Here is a 17,824-nt window from a genome sequence, read left to right as displayed (position 1 = left end):
GGTCTTGATCTGGGTGAGGGCGGGGATACCCTTCCAAGTGCTGAATCAGGTAGTAGACCCGGATGGCAGGTTTGTAGCGGTGGAGGGGAGGTTATATGGACGGGATGTGGTTTTCTGTTGTGTTTATGCACCGAACACTGACCAAGGCCGATACTTTGATAGCCTCTCGGGGTCCTTGGCCTCTTTCCTGGCGGGTCCGATAGTGCTAGGGGGGGACTTCAACTTGATTACGGATGTTGCTCTGGATAGGTCCCATCCCCCCCTAGTAGACTCTCCTGTGTGCAGGCTGGCCGCGCACAGGAAGGACTGGCAAGAACGATGGGGGTTGCTGGATGTCTGGAGGGAGAGGCACAGGGGAACCAGGGATTATTCCTTTTATTCCGCTCTCCATGATCTACATGTCAGGATCGATTCGGTGCTTTGCGGGGGATCCCTAGCCCCATTGATTTCCCATGCGGAGTACCTGGCTAGGACTATATCCGATCATAACCCCCTATTGGTGCATATTCAGTGGCAGAGGGAGCGCTCAGTGATACCAACATGGCGGCTTCGGCCGGAGACGCTAGAGGATTCTGTGTTTGACGATGCGGTCCGGCAAGGCATTGATAGTTATTTCGGTGTGAATGAAGGCACGGCTGCGAGTAGATCTACTGAATGGGATGCAATGAAAGTGGTGGTGAGAGGGGTGTGTTTGGGCAGGTTCTCGAATGCTCGTACGACTGTGCTGAATGACCTAATGAAAGCGGAGGAAACTTTGAGGGACTTGGAGCGCCGCAGGCCAAATAGGCCAGGTCTACAGGCCCAGTTGTTGGAGGCGAAGGAAGTGGTAGCCGCGGAGACGGAACGTTTGAGATGTCATGATTATAGGCAGTACATTGTCAGGGCACACGCAGAAAGGGACAAGGTGGGTACCCTCTTGGCCAGACTAGCTAACCCGGAACTTAGGGGCTGCCCGATCCTCAGCATTAATAATGCGCAGGGAGAGATGGTGTACTCCCAGGCAGCTGTATTGGACCGCTTCAGGGGATATTATGAGGAACTGTACCGGAGCCAGCTGGGAGTGGGGGTTCAGGACATCGCGGAGTACCTGGGGGAGAGGCCGCTTCCGGTCCTGGACGAGGAAGACGCGAAGGAACTGGGTAGCCCGATCACGCTCACGGAAATTCGGGTGGCCATCAAACATATGGCCCGTAACAAGACGCCCGGGGTGGACGGACTGCCAATCGAGTTCTATCAACACTATGTGGACATTCTGGCGCCCAGGCTGCTGGTGGTGTATACGGAAGCCTTCGAGAAGGGGGCATTGCCTGGCTCCATGCGGGAGGCCTTGATAGTACCGCTTCTCAAGCCTGGCCGGGATGCCGCGGACGTGAGGTCTTATCGCCCGCTATCCATGCTGACGGTGGACTATAAGATCCTGAGTCGCATCCTGGCCACCAGACTGGCCCCACATATGACGGGCCTGGTGCACAGGGACCAGGCCGGGTTTATACCCACGAGGAGCACGGCGATGAATATCCGCCGCCTGGTGGGAATAATGGACGCCATCTTGGATGGGGAGGGAGTGCCGGCGGTTCTGTCTGTGGACATTGAGAAGGCCTTCGATAGCTTGGAATGGCCTTTCCTGGATGGAGTGCTGGAGAGGTTTGGCATGGGCGACGGGTTTCGAAAGTGGACGAGGGTCTTATATACCTCGGCGACGGCGAGAGTACGATTGGGCGGCCTGGTGTCTGCAGCGTACCCGGTGGGCAGGGGAACACGACAGGGATGCTCTCTCTCCCCTCTGTTGTTTGCCCTGGCGATGGAACCCTTGGCGGTCCATGCGAGGTCAGGCGACCGATACGCGGGGATAGTGAGTGATGGGCAATGGCATTATATATCGCTCTATGCGGATGACTTGCTCCTGTACCTAGCTGACACCTCGGGGGCATTGGTTGGAGCGATGGATCTGTTGTCTGAGTTCGGCCGGCTATCGGGCCTTAAGGTCAATTGGGCGAAGACTTGCGTGTTTCCGCTGAGAGCGGGATCGCCAGCCCCTAGCAGCGATTTGGGTGTGGTATGGGAACCCTCTTGCATCACCTACTTGGGTGTCCGCATTTACCACTCGGCTGCTGACCTTTTGGAGGGTAACATTGGCCGCTGTGTCCGGGCGCTGCGGGGCAGCTTGTCTTTCTGGTCGACCCTCCCGCTGACAGTCCTGGGCAGGATAGCACTGTTGAAAATGGTGGCGCTCCCCCGCTTCCTCTATTATTTCCGAACGCTGCCTGTCTGGATTCCCCAGGGGGTGTTTAGGGAACTGCGGTCAATGATAACTGGCTTTCTATGGGGGCATGGCCGCCGCAGAATAGCCCTGAGCACGCTACTTCGCCCCAAGCTGGAAGGGGGCATGGCCGTGCCCGACCTAGAGCTGTATTATCTAGCGGCGCAGTTGCAGGTCCTTACGCAGAACGTAGCCAGGGTGTTCCGGGGACCGGAGGAGGACCGGGATCGGGGGATACAGCGCCACGTGCTGTCATACATCATTATGCAGCAGCGGCTCGAGTTACGGGCCCTCACCATGGAAGAGCGGACGCTCCGGCTGTGCTGGCAGAGGAGCCTTCGGAGAGCGGGGGCATCGCGGCCTTACGCCCCGGAGATCCCGATCGGGATGTTGACGGCATTGCCGCACGGAGGAGATTGGTCCCCGTTGTTGGATTGGGAGGAGGCGGGGTTGCAGGTGGTGGGCGACTTGTACATAGATGGGTTTCTGGCGCCGTTCGAAGTGCTACGGGACCAGTTCGGACTGCCTGAGGGGGGCTTCCTCCTACATGCGGCAGTTGTGGCTGCCGTACAAAAGCACTGGAAGGAGGGGCTCTTGGAACCCGCGACGACTATGGCGTGCCAATATGTGGTAATGGCGGCTGGTACATTCAAAGCTGTGACGTGCCTCCATAATAGGATGCTGAACGAAGGGCTGGAACCACTCCACGGGCTCAAAGCTAAATGGGAGGTGAGCGTTGGCCGGCCCATACCGGATACGGCATGGGGCCATATCCTGCGACGCACGTGGAAAGGCACTAGGAACGCGCGCTTTCAGCAGGTCCATTTCTATGTGCTCCATAGGGCCTATTTAACTCCTGAGAAACTACAGCGGTACTTTCGGGTGCCGGATGCCTGTTGCCCCCGGTGTTCGTCCCTAGGGGCGGACATGGACCATTTGTTTTGGGGGTGCCCACAACTGGGGACCTATTGGGCGGAGGTAGGGGAACTCCTGAATGAAGTGACTGACAGGGAGGTAGAATTCGACATGGCGGCGTGCCTATTGCTCTGGTTCCCGCATCCTAAGCACACCAAGGTGACAAGTAAATTCATAGACCTGGGTCTGATATTGGCACAGAGGGAAATATCGTGGCACTGGAAGTCCAGGGGAGGTCCCTCACTGCGTAGATGGAAGAATGAGTTGCTGCGGTGGTCTGACTGCGAGAGTGTGCTCCGGATGAAGCAAGCAGTAAAGTTGGGGAATGAGAAGGCACTGGATGCGGCGCGTGCATGGGAGTTAGTGGTACAGGCTCTGCGTGATTCTTTGGTTGAGGATGAGGAAGGCGAGAACTAAGCCGCTGGACACCGCGGGGCGAACACAGAAGTATGGTACTACGCACTGTAGTGGACCCATCCAACTCGATAGGGCGAAGCACACACCTTAGCAGTTGCCAGGGGAGGGGGGGCTTTGGGGGGGTTGGTTGTAGGGGGTTTGGGGAGGGCCGGAAGCCATTGGAGGGTTGCTTGTTAGGGCCTTGGACCTACTGGGGCGGTGGGCACTGAGTGGAGGGTAGCTGACTGGGTGGAACGGCCAGGTGCGAAGACCCATATAGCCTAGGGCAGGCCCCGGCAAGGGCGATTTCATTGATTATCACGGAGATGGCTGACGGGAGTGTTGTTGTGGGTGGGGGGGTAAAAGCAGATACACAAAACGACCTTCCGCCAGGGTCCCACTGGGACGTACACTGTGATGTGTTCCTTTTGAGCGATGTGATACGCCGCCCGGCCCCCGGGATGCGGGCTGAATGGCTGTGTACAACTGTGAACTGTCATTGGACGGGGGGAGCCCACAAGTGCACTGGCTGTTTAATTGTATCCTGTGGTTTATAACTCTGCAATAAAAATATAATTTAATTAAAAAAAAAAAAACTTATCTCTATAGTGGTAACTGTGGTTGAGTAGTCGGAGCGCACCTCTTGATAACACGCGGTCCTTTGCTTATATGGTTCACAGTAATATGTATTTACGATTAAAAGAGAACTTGGAGAGATGATATCCGGTGAAAACTAGAGGTCTTCAGCTTATACAGTTCACAAGACCTGATCTTAAACAGCTCTTCCTAACCATAGAATTGGCTGTTGCCTCTTTAATGAATGTGAGCAATGCTCGCCCTCAGGGGGGCTTTGGAAACTGCTTCGGGCCTGCACAGAATTCTGCTAAATCTAAGGTTGCAATGCAGGGAGAGAGAATCCGTCAATATAGCAAATAATGAAAAAAGTACTTAAAATGTAGCACTGGTTGCAATGGCATTTCTTTGAAGAAATAGCAAATGGGCAGTCAATGATTTCTATTAAGATTCAAGTTTGCTGCCATGCAGGAGGGCTTCCTGGGCCTAGATAGTACCAGGGAATTGTATACGCTGTAGTCCGAGATCTGGGCAGTGGTGAACTGAAAAAGATCAAAACGCCTGTATATAAAGATCATGGAAGGTTTGATCTGCTTGACAAGAGTGACAAAAGAACTTAGAATCACCTAGGAAGATTCAATAGAACTGGCGGTGCTTAATTTGTTCCGGTAGTTCCAGGTTGCCACCAATGGCGCTCATATTGAGGGACAGTGACTCATTCTACATCATCAGACTTTGCCAGGGTACAATAGAAAGGCTGAAATGCATAACTGCGAAGAAAGCGAAAGGCACGAAAACAGTGATAAAGGTTGAAGGCAGGGATGGAAAAAAAGTCTGCTAGAGTGCGATGAAGACTAGAAGCGTTATAGTAGTGGTGGAGAGGTATGTAGAGGAATACAAACAGGATAAGATTGGTATTTGGCACTTCTGGCATTCAGCAGCACCGGTGGAAGGCCCCTAAGAGAAACTGCGTACACATGCACTTATATATTTTAATCATTACTCACTGGCCAGGATGCACCAGCTGGCCAAGTGCAGAGACTGTCCATAATCGATGAAAACAGCGGGGGCATGCATTTCACTCAATAATGCAGTATGATGGGCAAACATATTTCATGACATGTGGAGGATTTATTTCTTGTTTTAGAAGAAAGTAATATCCTTATGACATATTCAGCAAAAGGAGAAGAGGGTGTTACTGTTTATGAATTCAGGCTCCAGGATTAATATCTTAGGATATGATTTTTTTTTAAAGTATTTAGAAATAGAGCGATGAGACATTAGGAATTGGGGTCGGTGGGGGAACACAGTGGTGTATAAGGATTTCTTTGTCAGGAAGAAACAGTTTAGAGAGATGAAACTTCTACAATGAAAATGTAATCCTTAGAATTTCCTACAAAAGATTCTAGTGATGTGTCAGACCTGGTGGGTAATCCTCGCTTGCATCTTTATAAATAGAATTTAGTTAATCAGAGGAACATAAACATAATGATTTTAATTTAATAGAAACCTCTGCATAATTTGTCAATGAGATATTTACTCATAGATGGTAGTGGTGTTTCAACAAGCCATGTTTAACCTGTTTAGGAAACTCCCAGCTGTGCAACAATTCCAAAACAATATCCCGGTGTGTTGTAACCATGTTGACACGCAAGAATGAGATTGCGAAACATTAAAAGGATTAAATATTTTGAAAAAAGAAATTTTAAATCTTATATAGAGGTCATTAGGAAATATAACATACGAAAGAGGGCACTCAATGGTGCTTCTGAACCTGAGAATATGGAGCATTAAGTCTTGGTTTTGGAGATGGTTGCGTCTTAATTTCCTGAGAAGATTTTTGGTAATCGACACCAACACCAGAAAGTTGCTAAGGAGGGTGGTAGTCCTAAATTATGCCAGGAATATGTAAATAAACATGAAGAACTGATAAGACACTGTGAAGCTCCAACGCAGTCAGTTTTTTTATAAAAAACGAACAGTGTAGACCTGCGCTTCAATGATCCGTGTAACGGGATGATTACTCAGCTTTAAGATGCATGAGCATATAAATTCCTAGCTCTCTTGTGTGATGCTTGACCCTTTAAAAGCAATGCAGGCTACGGCCAAACTCTAAACGCCCTTATAATTTAAGGAGTAACTCTCCTCTTTAAGATTCAGTCTGCCATTTCGATGCATCCTAAATTCTAGTTCTTTTGCCTAAGACCTGAATCTCTTTGGTAGCTCTGCTACTGCCTAGAAACTCGGCTTCACCTGAACAATAGAGTTGCTGCAACCATACGTTTTGGAGTATTCTGAGAGATAAATAGATGCATCTGAGGTCATTTGAAGTAGCTAGAATGCATGGGTCTTTTAAGCGTGGCTCTAGTTGCTTTTTCGTGTTGTGAGATTTAAGTGTAGTTGCTCCTGTGGACCAGATGATGAAAGCCTACGGGTTGAGGGTTATTTGCTGCTTTTAGATCCTTATCAAAACTCTATACCCACCCTCTACTTAAGGATTATCCACTGTCCCTTCTTCCAAACAGGATAACAGCAAAGGCCCATGACCCTAAGTTGGGATTTGCAAATGCATTTTCCAATCAGCATGCACTGCATTCCCTTCATGACATGAGCTATGCAGAGGACAAGAAAAGATACGGCTCAGTTTCATCACCTACAAGAGCGTCCTCTCATAAGCCCTTTCTTCATGTGAATGGGCTAGCTACAATAACTTTTTTGATTCAATATTTTGTCATAGCTAAATGTCTGCTATCACATCTATGTGACTAGATAAAAAGTTTGCATAGTTTTCAGTTTGCATTGTTCCCCCCAAACGGTCTGAAATATTGTAAATGTTATTAGAAAAATACCTTTTTAATTGACTTTGCCAAAACTGTGCCCTTACGGGAAGATGAGAAGACATTTCAACAACGAGGGGAACAGAAAAGGACGATATTTAATGGGGTCCAGTGTACATGTCCTAATCTAGAGCAAACAGCAGAATACAAAGTTCCCCAGGGAAAGTGTGACAGAGTGGAGAAAAGAGTAGGTATCACAAGTAAAGTGACTGGAAGGGATCCCTTGTCGGAACTTAGAGAGCCTCACACACCCAGAGTATTAGGTGTGAAACACACCCTGACTGGAGGGTGTCCAGTGTCATCATCGACTCACTGCCCCTCGACAGACCGGCGCTGCAATGTCTGACGGAGCACCCAAAGGCACTCTTTTAGCGGGGTTCTTTTGTTCCTTGCCGATGGTGGGTGTGAGTGAGGATGAAAGAAAGTGTAGTCGGTGCAAACGTGAGTGAAAGTTAAAAAGGGTAGTCAGTCCACACTGACTTTTATTAACGTGGCAGATTCCCTGGTTAAAAGGGGTGAGAGGGGAGCTAGAGACCGTATAGGTATACAGAAAACTAACTCAACCCCCTGGTGTGGTCAACATGTTTCTCGCCAACCGGCGATTTGTCAGGACCTCAACAAAGTACTACACAAAAACACATGCTCATTCACTTTGAAGAAGGCAGATACAACCTCTCTGGGTCGAAGGAAAAAGAGGGCCAAGGGGTCCTGCTCTATTTAGGCGACCCTAAGGGAAATGATTAGGGCCTCGCAGCATACTCCCGTGAGGCCAGCGCTGTTAGGCTAGATGAACCTTAAGTCAGGCGCTGGATCGGCAGGACACCTACCCCTCACGCTCACGGCACCAGCGCCGGTCTGTCGAGGGGCAGTGAGTCGATGATGACACTGGACAACCTCCAGTCAGGGTGTGTTTCACACCTAATACTCTGGGTGTGTGAGGCACTCTAAGTTCCGACAAGGGATCCCTTCCAGTCACTTTACTTGTGATACCTAGTCTTTTCTCCACCCTGTCACACTTTCCCTGGGGAACTTTGTATTCTGCTGTTTGCTCAAGATGAGAAGACACACTTGGAGACTAGGGCAAATCGGAGGGATATGTGACAAGGTCTCTTTCAAATGGCATAGTCAAAATATCAAAAAGTAGTAGTTAAAAGTGTAGAGCTAAAAATAATTTGGGAATAAAGGAAAGAACAATATTTGTGGATAGACTCTTTTCCAGCTTCACTAACTACTTCTAAGTTTAATGAAGGAACCATCCATCCCAAATTATATAGGAATCGTCCTGTATCGCTGAAGCATCCATGTCTTGCATCGGACGGGAGGGCATGACATTGGTAATATCAGATGATAAACCCATATCGCAGCGCGGTAAGGACAAAAACTCGGGAGGAGACCTATCAAAGCACCATGTGCTGACTTACAATTTTGAGATCAAAGGGAGTAAGTTAGCAGGACAGAGCGGTAGTGGAGGGCACTATCAAATGCTCTGGAAAGAACACATCCAAAGATAAGAAAGGGAATAGTCAAAATTAGTGGTTGTAAAACAAGAGAGCCATTATACAAATGTGATACTGGAAGGAGAAACCAGTGGACGTCAGTGAGGGCGTGCTCAGGATACAAAGGGTCAACGCAGTGCAAAGTATGGATGGGAAAACCCACTAGGGGATTAAAATGTTCCTCTAGATCTATTTTTTTTGCCATCCATTTGGCTGAGATTGTATCTTCTATGAATTTCCTAGCAAGACCCGGGAGCCTCCCTTGGAGCTCAGCATCCACAATGAGTGCAAGTGATGTACGGACACCGTGGCACCATTGCAGACGGTTTTGACCTCTATTTTAACACTTCCTTTGGTGAAGAATCTTCTCTCAAGTATTTAGAAGTGTGGAACTTAGTTCTTCAGAAAGAACTTAAAGGGCAGGCAGTGTGTTCAGTTGTGGAGACGCAAAGATAACACAGGAGGGCTGTGCCAAGGAGAAGGCTTGTGGACTCACACTGTGGCACAGCTTCTCCTAAAGCCTCACAGGAATAACACACCCTCCTCTTCCAATATACAAAAGTGCAAGACTATAGAATACAATGTTTTCCAGTCTAGGTAACCTGAAAGGAAGGAGGAACAGATGACAGTGGGCTGCTAGCTATCGCAACACATAATCATGTCCGGGATGGCTGCTTCAAGTGCAGAACGAAATTTTTTTATTTATTTTTTATCTAATTATTTTCAATTTAACTTTATTAAAGTGACACAGAAGTCCGAGGTTTCAGCTGATCGCTAAGGACCGCCTTCAATAGCCTCTAGGTTGAATCGGCAGGGCTTTAATCATTGGAACAAAAAGAAAAAAAAGAAAACAGGTAGGCCTAGGTTTAATAGGCGACAATAAATTCACACCAGGGTACTCCGAGTGAGTTCCATATGTAACATCACCACCATTTTCCGTCCAATAACGCACCACCATCTACTAACATCTACTTCAACTCCTGACACCTATTACTCCGGCTGCAAGTCCTAGTCCCAAGAAACAACACCTCAATGCAGATCATATGTTCCATCCCATAACCTTCAGCATGCACTGAGGGTGACTCCTTTCCCTTCCCTTGGTACCATCAACAAGGTCACATTCATCACCAAACAAACCAACAACAGTATGTATAAGAAATCTAATAGTTCCATCAGGGCCAGGGAAAACTTTTTTCAAGAAGGGAAATTCTCAGTCTGTCTGCCATCTCAGTAAGCGTAATATCAGAGACTTTTATCCTGGCACCGGATCACCGAGTAGAAAATGCTTGTCACCCTAATGAGTTTGAACCAGAAATCACATAACCAACTGAGGTCTCTGGCAGCATGCAACCAGGTAACTATTGTCATAAGTCTCACACGGAAGCATCACAATGAAAGGGAATCCTAATCTACAAATGTAAATACTCTTGTTTTGATAACTTTCATAGCTCAAATTAAAAAGAAGAAGGAGTTATTGTTCATTGCCTATGGTTCCCAGACCCACAGGCTCCATCCAACTCCAGTGGTTTAATGCAGAAAAAACAAATCTGGTCTGGAACATTAATTCTGTAAAAGACAGGAGGGACGGTGCCAAGAACAGGTCTTCCGAGTGACTGCTTGAAAACTTTCTTTGTTCGAAGAAATAGTCCACTGCATCCAATAGTTCAGTTCAAACAAACTTAATTCAGCAAATTGCCATCAAAGTAGCAATCTCAGGCTCCATAATGTAACAGAAAACCTGAGGATTACTCAGGAAGCACTAATGAAGGTGGAAGGAAAAAAGAGACCAGAAAAAACGTCCCAGACACTTCAGGCCAACCAGCAAGATCAGAAGCAGAGCAATAAACTGGAACACAGGAAGGAGAACTAAACAAGTCCAATGAGTGAGCAACAAGCAGCAAGAGTAGTTGCAACACATCGTGAACCCAGGTCGGCCGCCTTACATACATCTTTTACAGGAAGTTATTCCACACAAAAAAAAGGAATTAGAAGTCCTGCATTACCCTTTGGGTGGAAATATGTAGGACGAAGGAAAAAAAATAAGGAATGGCCCAAAGAGTAAAATATGGAAAGGATTTCCTAAAAAAACATGTATTGGTTAAATATATAACCAAAATTATCAACTATTCTGAGGAGCGGTAATGTTTCAGAGATGCCGCAGATATTAAATGTTGTCTTCCTCTGCATGTGATGCAACAGATATGAAGCATGAGGAAGGTCTTCAGGCTCAAACCATGATCTCTAACCTGGCAAGTCACACTCCACTAGAAATGAGAAGAGAAAGCACAAACAACTCAGTGACAGCCAGTGACTACCTGAGAACCTTTTCGGCCACGCCCTAACAAATGCGGAAAGGACTGGTACGCCCCAGCAGAGTCCCATGGTGCTGAATGAGTCTTTTTGTAATTTTTTAAATAGGCTTAAACACCTTCAGCGCGGCGCGACTTTTCGCGCTGTGCTGAAGGTTCTGAGAAACGGCCGTGGCGGTGACGGAATGGTTCCGTCATAAGCACAGCCCAACCGACGCTCATGATGGAACCGTTCCGTCATGAGCGTCGAAGGGGTTAAGCGATGCAGAATTTCACAACATTGACTATTGGGGAAAGGCAGCTGTTACCAGGAGAAATACACTTAACTTCAACTATAATATTAATGACGTTATTCTATGTTAGATAGATTTGCATAGCACCTGTTCTACCATTAGTATGGCTGATGGGAAATTTTGTTTCTCATTTGGCACATTTTCAACTGCTACAATTAACTAGATTCTATTAATATTGTTCAACTATTAGGTGGTAAACTGTGCTTACTTTGTTATAATAATGTTATCTTGAGGATGAGGTATATTTTAATGCTCTAATTTATTGTTAGTTTTAGTAACAATGATATATAAGAAGTGAGGTGCAGAGAAACTCCTTTTGACAACTAACCCATGCGTCTTACATTTTGGTACATACACAACAAATACATTTGTTGGGATTTTCGCGACGGAATCATGGCTAAAATGTTTCCCTTTTTTCTTTTTAAAAACCAAAATATTTATAGGGATTGACTCCTGGCTGCTTTGTGAGTATGATGAAGCATGACACCAAGGGCCCTTTTGGTGTGTGAGGGGTATTTTAACAAACATTGTGTATGTCTGACAACTCTTGACATACAATAAATCCTCTCAGAGGTGGTTTCCTTTTGTTTCATTTTTGGAACGATGTATCCACCATAGCACTCTCAGGAGCGCTACCTCTCCACTCCCCAATCTTGGCTTTGTGAGTATTCCCAGGAGCACGATTGTGCAAACTCCAAAATATCATGGACCTAACACGGAGGTAGATTCCTGGTTTCATTTCTCTTCAGTAACGAGAAAACATGGCCTGATGGAGAACAGCATCTTTCAATGATCACTTGAAGGCGTGAGCCTTCGGAAATGTAAGGTCCCACTCAACCTTGCATCCTTAGTTTAGGAATAGGGTGAGTAGATCCGAAGGAGTATACTGCTGTAAGGTTACGCATCCCAGGATCTGACTTTATCAGTAACAAAAAGCAAGGAATACAACACCCGCTCTCCATCCTAATCCACATTACATTTCAATATGTTTAATTCATTATCTCTGAGATATTGGGGCACATGCATCAACCTATTTAGGAAGTGCAAACGGTGCGAATCGGTAAATTCGGCCGTTTGCACTTCCTAAATACGTTTTTGGGATGCATCAAACTATTTTTCAGAATTCGCATTTTTTTGCATTTCTAAAAAATGCGAATGCATTTAAGGAATCGCATTTGTGCGATTCCTTAAATACAATGCATCAATTTAAAAAAAAAATGCTAATTCAGAAATTGGAAGTGCAAATTAACACGAGGTTGACCCTCGTGGTAATTTGCGAAAATGTTTAAAAATGCAAAGAAATTCATTTTTTACACTGTCATGTTACAGACACACATGTCCTTAGGACATGTGTGTGTGAAACATGCACTTTCAAATGCATTTCAGGGGGGCGGGGGGGGGGGGGGGTCTTTGGACCCCCCCTGCACCCTTGGAATGCATCAACAAATTGTGAATTTGGAAATGCCTTCCCATTGACTCCTATGGGCCTTTTGGCCCATAGGAATCAATGGGAATTGCGAAAATGCACTTAGGAATTCGCTACTTATTTGGAATTCGGTAAAAATTGCGATTTTTACCGAATCCCAAATGAAAAGCCAAAAAAATGATGCATACCATTTTGCAATTCCTAATTTGCGATTCGGTATTTTTCGCAAATTAGGAAATGCAAAATGTATGAATGATGCATGTGCCCCCTAATCTCTTATTTAGTATTGTACACATTTGCAATGATGGAATCCCCATAGAAATCCAGAGAGGTGGTTGATTTTGTGATTTACTTTGGGTCTGACATAAAAAGAACAAGATCCACTACAAAGCAACATTTGATACTTCAAGACAATCCTGAGTGGGAGTGGAGACAGGGGAAAGCTTTGCATTCAGACAGAGATGTAGCTGTATTTGTGGAAAATGAAAAAGACAAATTAAACAAACAAAAAATGCTCAAGTTGTGACAGTTAGTGCCTGTAAAAGACACTTCGGATATATTTGCCTCTTAGTGTGGTGGTAGCTTGATATAATTGGAATTGTTTTTAACATTTGTTTTTTAGGAAAGAAATCACTAAACATCTGTCTCAAGTAACTGAAAATGCCCTTTGATCGGCCAACTAAGTAGGACATCACAGAACCTATAGCAGGCTCAGAACTATTTTAAGCACTTCTGAATTCAGGAATCAGATTAGCGAAGACCTTTTAATTTTGCAAAAAGTATATGTAGAATATACTCATAGGGGCTTTTAGCCAGCCATCGATTTCCCTTGGACTGTTATTGTGCCATTCATATATTTTCCCACAAAGATCAGCATACAGAATGAGGCAGTGGGTCAGGCCACTCCAGCCATTGGCTACCTTTACTGTTAGTGAAAGCATGTTGTGTTTTTAAACCAAAAACATGTTTTTTCTTTCAGACACATTTTTTTCGTAGATTGACGAAGATCTGGCAGCTTTCTCAACAATAAAGTTTTTTTTAAAACCACACAAAACAAAACAAGTATTAACAAAATCAAAAGATTGGCAGGCAGTCCCAGGCCGATTAACTAGGCTAATTCTCATTTCTTCCTTCAGCTCTACTGTTCTGGCAGGAATGTCCCTTGCATTGTGCATAATTGTGTTCTTTAGCAAGCGTATTATCTGGCAGCCGGGTTTTGGAATTTTTGCCCTGGACTCATGCTAATATAGTGCACATAGGTATGATAGCAAATGGAGAGGTGCACTGGTAAGAGTCCTATAAAGAATCCAATATGTATAATCAAACACCAAATGGTATTTATTTCTTATTATTTCTTCTTAAATCCAAATATAACACAACATCCAGCCAACGTGTTTCGTTCCAAATGAATTTAGAACTTCATCAGGGCTTAATAGTGTGGAACACTAATATATCAGGATATATATAGAATGAATATGTGTAGTTCCATCCAATATTACACAATATATACAAAAACCAGTATGAACTGTGTCGTCACTCTCCGCGGTCACGCGGTGATAATGCATGATAATGAATAATGCCACAGGAACCTTGATAAGTGTTCATGTGCTCAATCGACGTAGTACCAGTAAGTGTATTGTACAGAGGTCTAGGTCTGTCCCTTGACATGAGTAGGCCCGTAAGTTGTTTGGTGACCGTGCGGGGCACACCACGCATACCCCTAGTCCCTGACAAAGGATTATTGTTTTGAGTGAGGAGAGTGAAGACAGGGCTTGTTTGGGTATTCAACTAGGGCTTTTGCTCAGAAAGGAGCCACTGATTTGTCTTCCTGGAACACTGCCATTTGGTGGATGATAGCGATGAGGGTGGGTGTGTAAACATTGTTGTTCATGGTGAGGAAACCTTTACGTAAGGGGTGTTCTTTTGTATTTCCCTGATTGCTCCTCCAGTGAGCGGATGGCAGCCTGGTGCAGCAATCACACCTCTTTGAAGGCTACACTGCTGGGAGACATGTCACTCTACACAGAGCTGTGTCTGGAGAACACCATGACAAGGATGTATGAAAACAGAACCATTCTTAAAGAGTTTTGCAGTTTTAGACTGTGGATCCACATCTCCTGTCTGACTTTTCTGAATAAGGGGGAGGCCCTTGTATCCTAATTGGGGGTTGAGCTCCATAGACTTCTATAGCCAAGGTTTTCGTCTTTTCTGACTTCCGGTGGGCTGTTTTACTCGCGAGAAGCCTCATCCTTTTTGGAATGATACGGGACAGTCACTGGGATATTAGCTAGCGTTCTCCGAAGATTAAAGAATACAGGTAGAAGTTATTTATTCTCCTCTTCCCTTTTTGTTTCGTGGTTCAGTTTTTGGGGTCATTCGGTACCACGTTTTGTTGCCACTGTAGGGGATGCTATATGCTGCGAAATCGACAAGGGAACGCGGCTGCGTACTTTGTGGGAGGTTCCTGTTTTTGCCCTATCCCCAGTTTGTCTGCTGTACGGACATCGCTGTTTAAGTTGTTGTTTCGCCACGACGTTAAACCGTGGCAAACGCGGGTGCACCCGAATTCTCTCCTTGTTTTGGTAATTGCAATGGGTGGGGGGTGGGGTTGCCGTGCCTTGTTTGGCGTTTTTTCCCCCTCCTCCTTCATTCTTCATGATATTAATACTGAAGATGTGTATTTTTCCTTTCGGATATCCATGATGGAATAATTGGACATGGACTTTGTAAATACACTCAATGAGGCTATACGCACTAGGAAGCTGCGTATAGCGTTGCGTATGAGGACCTAAAGACATTGTTTTCTAAGACACAGAGAAGCAGTCGGACCCATAAAAGAGGCTAAGAGATTCCTTGTGGTTACTCAAAGAGTTATGCCTAATCAAGCACGTATGTATATGGATGCATGGAGTTACCCTATTTTCTTTTCTTCTCACCTTCTGTAGGTGTTCTGGGGTCCACTAGTTCATGAATGCTGGTCCAGGGATACCCGAACATTCATACTTTGTTCCTCACCTTCTTCCATGGTTCTTGCCTGCCATCACTGTAATTATAGGTGGTGTTGGCGACGGGTGCGAATGGAGAGGAGTGGTCTTTATCTTCGCTCCCGCAGTATTGGGTGATTGCGAACTGCTTCACAGGATAGTCTCACAGAGGTAATGCACATCATCTGAAGTCTTTATCTTTTGCTGAAGAAGCTGCCCAGAAGCCTGCCTGTCTGCTCAGGAGATGGCACCTACCAACCGCATGGGGGAGTGTCTGTCCAGGAAAAGTGAGGTGCAGCTTGCCCAGGGGTCTGTGGAGTGCCCAAAAGAGAGAAAGAGACTAACCAGAGCTATATCAGGACCCCAGGGATTGCTTCCCTGCAGTCTCTGAACGGGATCCTGACGGAAAGCTTGAATATCGCAACCCCAATGCCGAAGCCTTGTCAGGGCTGTGATTGCATGTTAGAGTAATCGGTGTGTTTGTGGCTGCAAATGCCCAGAATGATTGGCATGTGGGTAGCAGCAGCTGCTCAGAGTGACTGGCCGGTGCGGGGCTGCAATTCCTGGCCTCCCCAAGTCTTCTGCTTTTGCCAGAAGCACTGCACAGATGTGGACCCAAGAGATGAAGCAAGACTCACAGGCAATGCTGCGGCTGGTGCATAACCGCTTATGTGAGAAGGTGCGAGGGTGCAGCAGAGGTGAGTGGATGCCAGTTGCCACTGCTACCTGGAAGCAGTAGTGGGGCGGTGGGGGGTGCAGGGGTTGGGTGGATAACTATAAAAACAAAATCACTTACCTCCTGGCCCGGCGCCGACTCTCCTGGCTTCCTGTGAGAAACAGGAAGCACCAGGGCTCCCCTGCTCCCGCAGCCATTCACAACACTGGAATTCAGCGTTGTGATTGGTCTGAACACAGTGATACGGCGCTCAGCCAGGGGCTGGAGGGGTGGGCATGTTCTCCATGCAGCATGTAATGCAGCCCGCATGAGGTAGGGGGAATGTGCGCATGACTGGTTTGGGGGGCCCGAGAGGTCCGGCCAAACAGTCATTGCGCACTTAAGAGTGTTGCACCACTCCTTCCCTGCTCCTCTTCACTGCCCACCCCTCATGCAAGCTGCCGCTGCAGGAGGACAAAATAAAATGAGAATACCATTAGTTATTATCATTTTATTTTTCCATTTATTTTTCTGCTCCGAGGTAGTGGGGCGACGCTCCTCTGCCTTAGCGGAGGAGCCGCCACTAGTGGCTGCACCCATCCTACAGGGACTGATCCACTTTGTGTGGTACTTTGGCCTTGCGGCTAGAGCATGTCGACCTCGAATCTGGGGAACCAGGTTCGAGTCTCGGCATAGACGCTCAACATCCTGTGATTCTTGGCAAATCACTTCATCTCGCCGTGCCAAAAAAACAAATGAATGTGTCCATCTGTAATGAAACTGGTGCTCATGTAAAGCGCTCTGAGACCTTGGGGTCTAGTTCGCACTATATAAAACAAAAAAAACACTGAGAACTAAAAATTGAGCACACCGGATTCAAGAGAGAAATAACTGCACATGAGCCATCTTCACGCCACTTCCTTATACCCCATAGAATGGAAGGCCACCTGTTGCTGGGGTAACAGAGCCTGCATCAGGGGAAAAGGTGGAGGGATAGCAGATAGACACTTACCTTCTTGATAGCTCCAAGTACAATTGCATCTTATCATAATGCGTAGTATTCCGCTTTAGTGTGCATTGAAGTACTTCTCTTTCTAGAAAAGATGAACACTGAGTTGGGCATTCTTTTATTGTGTTGTTGAGTGATTGTTGTGCACTGAGCTCGAGCATCCCCACCGTCCATCCCTGCGAAGCCTGTCACTGCTCACAATCATTACCACTGAGCATCAAGTGTTGAAGGAGTTGTCCCAGTTTGCAGAGACAAACTTGGCTCAGTTTACTGAGCCGCAGTGAGGCAGACCAGGGACATAAGCAGTGGTTAATTTGTTAGAAAATGAGTGCCGGGGCACTCGTCAGGAGGTGGCTTGCACCAGCCCATTCCTCCTGTAATCCCCGCCTAAAACAGAACCAAGTATTAACCATGAAAGTGGGGATAGGATGTGGCGTAATGGCCGGAGCTAACGACTTTATAGCTGAGGAACCAGGTTTGAGTCGCGGCGTCAGATCAACATCCTGTGATTCTGGGCAAATCGCGTAATCTCCACGTGCCTAACGTAAATGAATGAGCTCTTAACTGGTGCGCATGAAAAGCTGGTGTTGATGATTAAGTGCTGGTGCTGAGCACCGGAAACGACCAGCTCAAATTAAGCACTGAACGTAAGAGGCAATTTACCTCAACCC

This window comes from Lissotriton vulgaris, chromosome 12 (assembly GCF_964263255.1).
Source record: "Lissotriton vulgaris chromosome 12, aLisVul1.2, whole genome shotgun sequence".
Taxonomy (NCBI): Eukaryota; Metazoa; Chordata; class Amphibia; order Caudata; family Salamandridae; genus Lissotriton; species Lissotriton vulgaris.
The sequence above is the reverse complement of the archived record's forward strand: the minus strand, read 5'-3'. Positions refer to the sequence as shown.